Source organism: Drosophila guanche, unplaced genomic scaffold (genome assembly GCF_900245975.1).
Source record: "Drosophila guanche unplaced genomic scaffold, DGUA_6, whole genome shotgun sequence".
In the NCBI taxonomy this organism is placed as follows: domain Eukaryota; kingdom Metazoa; phylum Arthropoda; class Insecta; order Diptera; family Drosophilidae; genus Drosophila; species Drosophila guanche.
In genome coordinates, this window is record NW_022995744.1 from 5633759 (window position 1) to 5642790 (window position 9032).

Consider the following 9032-nt stretch of genomic DNA (forward strand, 5'->3'; position numbering starts at 1 on the left):
GCCTGCCCATTGTCATTGCTCTTGATGGCGCGTTGATTGTCTACGTGTTTGCGTGTCACCCGGACATTAGACCCGGAGATGGGCAGGGACCGCCACCGCCACCGCCAAATGACTTAATTAGTTGAAAAATTTCAGCAATGTTTTGCAGCTAAATATTTGGAATATTTCTAAATATATCTAATGGTGAAATATATTTAGACAGAGAAATTTTTCGCTCAGAGAAAACAGAAAAGTTTTCCCCTCTGGGACAATAAATTACATTAGCCACATTAACTTTTTTTCCCCTCTTGATTTTTGATTATGTGGCTGTCTACCTCTATGACAGAGAGAGAGAGAGAGAGAGAGAGAGGGTGTGTGAGTGTGTGCATGCGTGAGCTCTATCCTTTTGCACACGTGCCTGCCAAATAATCGACCATGTTTCCTAATCAATGACCCTTATCACCCTGTCATTGGCGGCTTTAATTAAAGTTCAAACTGTCAGACAGCATCAGCGAGCGCACGTAAATTGAATTTTAATGTATTGTACGTATACGTATACGTATACGTAATATCAATGCTACAGCAGAGTGCGCTTGCCAAACGATTTTGCCCCGTCTTTAATGCAATCAATAGAGAACGAGTGGCACGGCTCGACGAAACTTAGCCCACATTTCGACGAGTCGAGCCGTAAGCTCTGAAGCAGCCACTTGACAAGCTGCCGCAGAGGGGATTGCCAACAGAGAAGGAGGAGGGGCAGGAGAAGGAGCTGGAGCAGGAGAAGGAGTAGCAGTAGCGAAAGAGTGCTGGGGGAATAAAAGCGAAAGGCGACGTCCTAAATTTCTCTTTTTTTTGTTGTCTTCTGGGTTTGTTGTCCTCGCACTCGTACTCGTCCTGGTATTCTGTGGCCTAGTTTTTTTTTCGGAGCGTGCAATCAAGGCGGTATTGGCGGGTATTAGCAAATGCCATTTCTCATCAGCGAAAGAGAGAGAGAGAGAAAGTGTCGGAGAACGGGTTGGTTAGTGGAAGATGCTACGCAAACAGCTGCAGTCAGTTCCAATGAGGCGATCTAAATGCTTATACAATTTCAATAGAAAGCAAAGCAAAGTGCCTGCCATCCAGCCTCTGCGGCTATCAACTGTTTATTTAATATTTCTATGTTTGATTGGGACTTCCGGCTGGTTCGTGTTCATTGTGATATTTCTGGTATTTATTGGCACTTGAACACTGTGCTGCTGCCGTGTCTCCTCTTCGAGTACTTGTGCTGTCATACGTGCTGTGGAGGTATTATCTTGGCAATTTATATGGTTTTTATGCAAATCAAATTACACACTAAAAAATATCGTTTCCATTTTTGCCTTCTCAGTGGAGAGAGATTTTTGCACTAAAGTGGGAGGGTTTGCTGGGGCACTTCAAGCGTTTTCAATTGATATGCTTTTTGAAAAAGCATTTATACAAAAATGCACATTTATAGCTTTTTGTGTTTTTTTGTTAGTGTGAACCTTGTGTCGGGGTTTTTTAATTAATTGAGTGTATTTTTGTGACAGCAAATAGATAACAACATGATGTAATCAAACAAAAGCTAAAAACAATTTTCAATTTTATTTTTGTTGCTCTCTCAATTTATAGTTAATTATGAATACTACAAAAAGACATGCACTCGGATGCTGAAACTTTTTCCTGCACTTTAGGGTGCTATAAAACAAATTCTGTGACAAGTGAAAACATTCAAGAATCTTTTGATTTCTCATTTCTCATATAAGAAAACTTTCAAATTAGCTGAACAGCAAAAAGCACAAAAAAAAAACCAAAATGCGAGGCACAAAAAGCAATTGCCATGGGCAAGAAAATTCGTTTCCGAAACTTTTTCCCCAGACAGAAAGAGTGGGGTTGGGGGCCTGTCATGTGCGCAAGGAAATATTGCAATCTGCAAGAAAATGTTTAAAAGCAGTCGAAATATATTTCCCATTGCGCATTTCGAACTTGTTTGTGGCTGGCTCCTCTGGCAAACATTTTTCCACCAATGTGTACATACGAGTGCGAGTCGGAGAGTATGCAAAGTGAAACTAAATGGCGTGTAACAAGCTCTGAGCAAGAAAAACAATAAACTTTTACTGGGGGCTTGCCTCGAAATATGAAGAGACGGCAAAATAAATTGAAAACATATTAAAGACTGGCGCCAAAGCTGAGATCAAATTGATGCCGGGCACGTGGGACGACGGCCAAAACCGAAGCCGTTTTCTCAGAAATGCTGCGAAACTTATAAACTTTGACAACAACATAGCCACAGAGAATGGGATTCGGAATGGGAAGCGGAATAAGAATCGCCATCGGAATGGGAATGCGACTCCGACTTCGTCTGAGACTAAAGTAGAATAGAAAAGCTGCAAAATGAAATGGCATGCGAGTCGAGTCGAGTCGAGCTGACGTTGTGTAGAGGGGCGGCACAGTCCGGCAGGGACTTGCATTTCTCTGGATCACGCAAACAGAGCGCAACGGACACGTACCCATAAGCAAGGGGGAGGCGGCATAGTTCGAGCATGTGGCCATAACAGGGGGCGTGGCTGTACGAGTATAACATAGCAAACAACAGCACTCTTGGGCCTGACAGTGGCACAGTTCAATTTCGATTTAGACGGGAGCCACACAACAATATAAGGAAAGGAAAGAGAAAAGAAACGAATGGCCGAGAGAAAAATGAAACTTGTAGGAACAAGTTGTCATCGATTTAATCAGGGAAAAGTTTAGATACATATACACTACAATACAGATTGACAGATTGTTTTTGCTGTAGGCACATAATTGTGGTGGTACATTGGGGCATTGTAAATGGATTCACATACTTTTGATCATGCATTTTGGGTATCTTCTGCCCTTCCATACAGGTATCGTACCCGAATGGATCATATTAGGTTGCCTTTATCCTGTAATTCTTTTGCACTAATCAGCTTTACGTTCCCTATTCCTCCCCTTTTTCACTTTTCCAGAGGCAAAGAGAGAGAAGTCCAAGTGAAATACGCTCCTAATTAGTGGCGACCCTGTGCCCATTTTTTCACAAAGAGCCAACAAAACGAGAAATTTAATTATTTATGAAAACATGAAAAGCAAGCGGCGTTGCCTCGGAACATTTTTCATTAGAGCGGGCGGACGTTGTTCTGGTTCTACCCCACCATAAAGAAATGTTTTACAATGTAATTGCAAAACGTCCAAGTCCAAAGCTAAACCCAAACAAAAACCAACTTTGACCGACTACGGCCTGACCGCTGTTGCGGCCTTGAAGCTGCGCTAACTGCCAAAGGACGGGGCCAAAGGAGAGCTAGCGGCGGCGAGGGCTAACTCATATGTAATTTGTTTTCAGCCAGGACTCAAAGCATGCAAGGCAAAGAGCAAACAGCAGCACATATTCTCGCACTCATGTGGGTATTATACAGCCACGATATATTAAACTCGTACACGCGAGTGCGGCCAAGAGCAAGCCCCCAAACCGAAATGAAGGGAATGGGGTGTGGAAAAACAAGAGCCATTAAATAGGCTGAGGGGCAAAAGTCAAAGTGAAAGTATCACGGAAGCCCCCGAATAAAATGTCGGTCACATTAGGGTAATATATATTTGATACTCGTTTGTTGGCCAAGGGAATGTGCCCCCACTGAGGGTTCATCATTCATTTGGATAATGGTATGTGGGAAACATACATAACTCTGATTGAGGTTATAAAATGTACTCGAACTCGGACTCTCTTTATGGGAAGAATTGAGAGAGAAATTATATTATATGTTTATACAATTGAAAACTTATTTCCGTTGTGTCGTTTTCTACAATAATCTTTATGAAACTCATATGATAACCCAATAATATAATATTTAAATAGATTTTCAGTTCATTTCCGCTTGAAAACTTTCCAAATTTGTTTTTCTTCGCTCAGCAAGTCAGAGTAGAAACTGTTTGAGCCTGAATCTCCTCCACTTGAAAACCATTTGCAACTCTAGTTAACAAACAAAAACTGGCAGTGGAAAAAAAAGCTGTGATGTGTGTTGGCTCAACAATTTACATTACAATATCATGTTGTATATTGTGTTCTCAAACAAGTAGAAGCTAAATACCAATAAAACAAGCTTTTTAAAAAGTTTTCTATGTTTTTTCTGGGTTTTTACTCTGGCTACTTGTGTGTGATGTTCCAGGGACGAGTGTGGATGCTCGCATCCTTTTTCATCATGTGCCGACACACACACATCCTTTGCTTTCTGTCTGTCTCTGTGTTACCATGTTTCTATGTATCTATGCATGCAGAATGCCCATTTTGGTCGCTGCCTAAATGCCTTTTTGTGTAGGTTTTTATTTTTATTTTGCCAGCGCAGGGACAACGTGCAGGGCCGAGCCCCATTTAGCCTTCAACTCTGGCCGCTGCTTGATATTGATTTTTATATGCTGCTCGCTGGTAGCTCGTTTTATAGTAGTTTCTCTTTACAAGGTTTTTTAATATTTAAAATCATTCTCTGTGTCTCTCTTTCTCTCTCTCACACTCTCTGTTGCACAAACACAATTCGGAAATGACCCAAAAACAGCTTAAATCTCAATAAAAGGCCATTTTGACTTGAACTGTCAGTCGGATAGGCAGGCGAAGGGTTTTCTGGGTCGATGTGTCGGGTCGTATTGGGTTGGGGTGGGGTCTGGGTGTGAGTCTCTTGTTTTTAGTCGTAAACATTTCTATGCCAAGTACTAATACACAAACACACACATGTACTTTGTTGTTGTTGTTCGACTCTGCAAAGTGAAATTGTGTTAAAAATCGCATTCCTTTCTCGACTTCTGTGCAGCGGAAATTGAAAATAGCGTCGCGTTGTGTGCCACTCTCGTTCTTTTTCCTTTTCCGCTGTTGATATTGCCGCTGCTGCTGCTGCTGCTGCTGCTGCTGCTGCTGCTGCTGCTGCTGCTATTGCTGTACAAAATGCTCATATGGCATGAAAATTTAATTGGAGTAAAATGCTGCTGCACAACTCTCAAAAACTAGTTAGAGGGCGACGGCACACGGGGAAAAAACGGGAAAAGTGCAAGAAAAAAGGAAAGAAAATAAACGAATCCAGGCAGGGGTAGAAAAATCGCTGGCAAAACTAGCACATAAATCAGCGAGAGTTTCCTTTTTTATTATTTATTTCCCCTCTTGCCCTTTCTCCTTTTCCTCTGAGTGGTTTGTTTTTGCACCCTCTTTGGCTGCCCCGAGATTGAAATGTGCATATGGCATTAGCTTTAAATATAGAAGAAGCTTATAAAAATAATATGAATCTTGTGTGTGCCACCGAGCGGTAACAAAAATGTTTATTAGTCATATTTATAGTGTATTTTTCGGGGAGAAGAATTGGTAGGGTAAGGGTTATATGCGGACTGCCATTCGAAGAAGAGAGTGGTTATGAAGGGGTGATGAAAGATGAAATAAAAGCCCGGACCAAAATTACAAGATTGTAGGCCGCACAACACTTTCCCTCGAAACAGTTTTTCATTCTATTCCTGCAACACCTAGAAGTGGGTAAAATATATTTATGAGCTTACAGCTCGTAGTTACATAAAATGTAACGATAACTGAAGAGCTGACTGGTTCTACTAAAGCCCAAAATAAACACTTAATTTATGCCGTGTGTACGTGTGTGTGTGTGCGTGTGTTTGTGCTTCCCGGGTGCATTGCTGATAAATCAAAGCCCGCAAAAAGTCTTTGACACTGCTCTCGGCCATGGTCGAGAAGCTGGTGCCACCTACAACCACAGTCCACACACCACACAGTCCGCACAGCCCACATAATTTGGTCACTTGTATGTCTGCAGAAATAACAAAAAAAAAACACACGCACACGAGCACGTTACTTGCACACATTTTATGCTGACACCAGCTGTTTTGGGAAGAGCTTACGGCTTGGATTTGCTGCTCTGACCTCGTTTTCCAGAGAGCCCACAAGCCAAAGTAACAAACAAGCAACCGAACCGAGTGTACAAGCTTACGTACAACAAAAATGGCAAAAACACGGGGAAGAGACAGACAAGACAACAAACACAGGAATATGTTGTCCAATGGCCAAATATTTGCCATAATGCGTTGGGAAATACACAAATCCAGAAGATGATGGAAATATATTTGGATAAGAGAAAAGGAGTCCCATTCCAGTATCCCAGCAAAAGCAAAAGCAAAAGCAAAAGCATATAATGCATAACTCATATGCCATGTGGGCGGAGTTTGCTTGATGGTTTCCTTTGCCCCTTCCTTCGGGCGGCACAATGACAAAGTTCGGGCGGGGCGAATGAAGATAAAACATTATGGAGCACCATCAACAATGTTTAAAGCGAAATTAACTCGAGTCGAGCTAAAAGGAGATTCCTTTAAAAGCTTTGATGGCAGCAAAAGTTCACGAATTTCAGCAAAATCATGTCGCATAAATGATTTTGAAGTATTTCTTAGATAGGCAGTTGCTTTCAAGGGAGAATGGGATTATGACCTTAATTTTTAAGCGGATTTTGGATGATTTTTCCAGTAATTTTGCCGAAAAATGCCAAGACTCCCAAAAAAAATAAAGGAATTTCGTTATCTAGAAAGTGCACTGGAGAAGCCATTTAGTCGATTTTCATTAGTTAAGCACTTTGGCTTTGGAAATCTCAGTACCGAGCTGCCACAAAGATATTTTTAGACTGGTAGTTGCGCCATACAGGAGGCCGCCTACCTGCAAAAAAAGTACAAAGGCCAAAAACTGTGTCAGGCCTGGCCTCCACTTCCCCCCGCCCAGCACACAAATATAGCCAATACAAAAATAATCCAACAGTTGATGCTCCCAGCAGTTCGTTGTCCTACAAAAGGGCCACAAAAGTTGTGGCGGGCTGCTGGCAGCCTTTCTTTATTGGCTGGCAGACTTGTCTTTGTAGCCGGCTTAAGGATTGCCATCTCTTTCCCCTCTATCTGTATTATGTACATACATATCCCTCTGTGTGTGAGTAAAAGATAAACTTATGGCACAAACACACACAAACACACACGAAGACACACTGACACTGAGCTAGAGCGCAGGAAACGAGAATAGATGCCTTTCTCTTGCTCAGCAAAGCACCTCCCTGCGGCCACCCATTCGGCACACACGTCACACGTAGGGAAAATTCGATTTTCTTTTTTGGTTTCGCTTACTTTAAGTTTTGTGTGTGACTTTCAGAGGCTTTTCCGAAGAAGAAGATGCTTCAAGGTGCTGGCAAAATGCTTTAAATGCTTCCTTTGTGGTGGTTTGTGTTGCTTTTGCTTCGAAGATTATTTCTGGCTGTGTTTTGTTATTCTGGCGCTATATTTTTGTCTGTGACATGTTTCTGGTCAAAAGCGGCGGCGACCTTGACTGCCAGCAGCACACTGCATTGCACTGCACTGGTCCTCGGCCACTGCCTCGGCACTGCTCACTCTCTCTCTTTCTCTCTCTCTAACACTGTTCTGGACACATTTTCAACTAAATTTTTGACTGTGAACTTTGTTTAAAGTCGCGCAATCAATAAAAACAACACACGAACAACGAACTCGCTTGCGTACACGTAACGGCCACCTTCTCGATTTTCTTTTGGGGAAATCACAAAACACACACACGCTCACGTACACGCACACACACTACAGCACCGTGGGGATCTCTCTCATATTGCGGTGGAAAATTGACAGCTGGAATCGCGTTATTATGCCGATGATGAGATTTCCTGCTTATATAGTAAGCATTTTCATATTTTCCTTTCTTCCTTTTTTATTCATTGCGTGGGGCTCTGCTCTGCTCTGCTTGGCTTTGACTGAGCACAGCGTGGACGCGAGGCGATTTCCGTGTGGCTTGCGCGCTGGGTCTCGTGCACGGTTCGCGTCCTTGTTCCAACTACTGACGTTCGAACGGTGTGACATGGCCACAGACTCGCAATCGGAATCCTGGACGCCCCCGAAAGAAGGCAGAGGCCACAAATGAAGCTTTTTCTCGTGCTTTTTCGCACTCTCTCTCTGGTTTCTTGCGCTCTCTGTGTCTCTCTCTTTTGGCACTTTCCATTCAGCTGATTGCATGCGCCTGCTCCACTTGCTGCTCTCTCACTCTCTCTCTCTCTTCGGTGTTGTTCGCTCTCCGTGTTGTCCCAGGCTCTTTTTTCCATGCACGTGTTCTCCCCGTTGCCACCACCCGTTGACTTCTTCACGTTTTTGTTTTGTTTTCGTCATTCGTCGTTGGGCAAGGTTAACAAAAACAACTCTGTGTGTGTGCGCGTGTGTGAGTCCCTGTGTCTGCGAGTGAGTCTGGTCTGGGCGCCAACATTCCGAAACATCTGATTGCTGTCAAAAAATGTTCCATGTGTCAAAGATTCGGTTGGACATGCGCATTCCTATACAGAAAACTGCTAGAAAGATGACGGTTGGAGGTATTTGAATTTAGATTTTCGCTTAAGCTGTGGCTATAGCTGTGGTTTATGGTTTATGCTATGATTTTTTAAGTATATATGAATTTAAGTATGGGAAATGTTACTATTAATACTCTAAAAATATTAAATACGAATGAATATCCATAAGAAAACGCTGCTCTGCATCGACAATCATTCCACGCTTATTAAAAACAAATAACAAACTGAAATGCATACCCCAAAAACCAACTTTTAATATTTTTATGTCAACATTTGCGCAAAACTTTTGCAGCCAGAGAAGCAACAGCAACAATGCGCTTTTAGCTGCTCCGTTTTCGCGCTTCCCTCACTTCACTTTTTCAACCATTAAAACATTGGGCAAAGTTTCCAGTACTTCTCAGCTGGCTTAGGGTCACTCAAGACATTCCCTATGCGCGGCATTAATTTCCCGCTCTGCAAATCTGCGACGTTTATGACGGGTTTGCTGTCAGTCTAAACTAATATTAAAGTGCCATCTTGCACCCAATCCCCACCGGGAGGCCAGTTCACACTCCACGGCGCTGCTTATGCTGGATGCTGCCCCCAAAAACTAACCACAAACACCAATTACGCGTATGCTGCTGCTGCCTGCCTCCCCGCGTAGAAAAAAGTGTGCTAGGAGAACGGTTGCCGTGCGAAATTATG

The 9032-nt window shown here is 42.8% G+C and overlaps 1 protein-coding gene across 1 annotated transcript in view; it reads right to left on the reverse strand.

Moving 5' to 3' along the window:
- The window catches only part of LOC117579629, a 57360-nt gene extending 49498 nt beyond the window's left edge, over positions 1–7862 (reverse strand). The window contains exon 1 of the mRNA XM_034265595.1: positions 7132–7862. The gene's annotated coding sequence lies outside the window, so the exon portion shown is untranslated. The remainder of the gene's footprint in view (positions 1–7131) is intronic.
- Positions 7863–9032: the final 1170 nt, after the last annotated feature.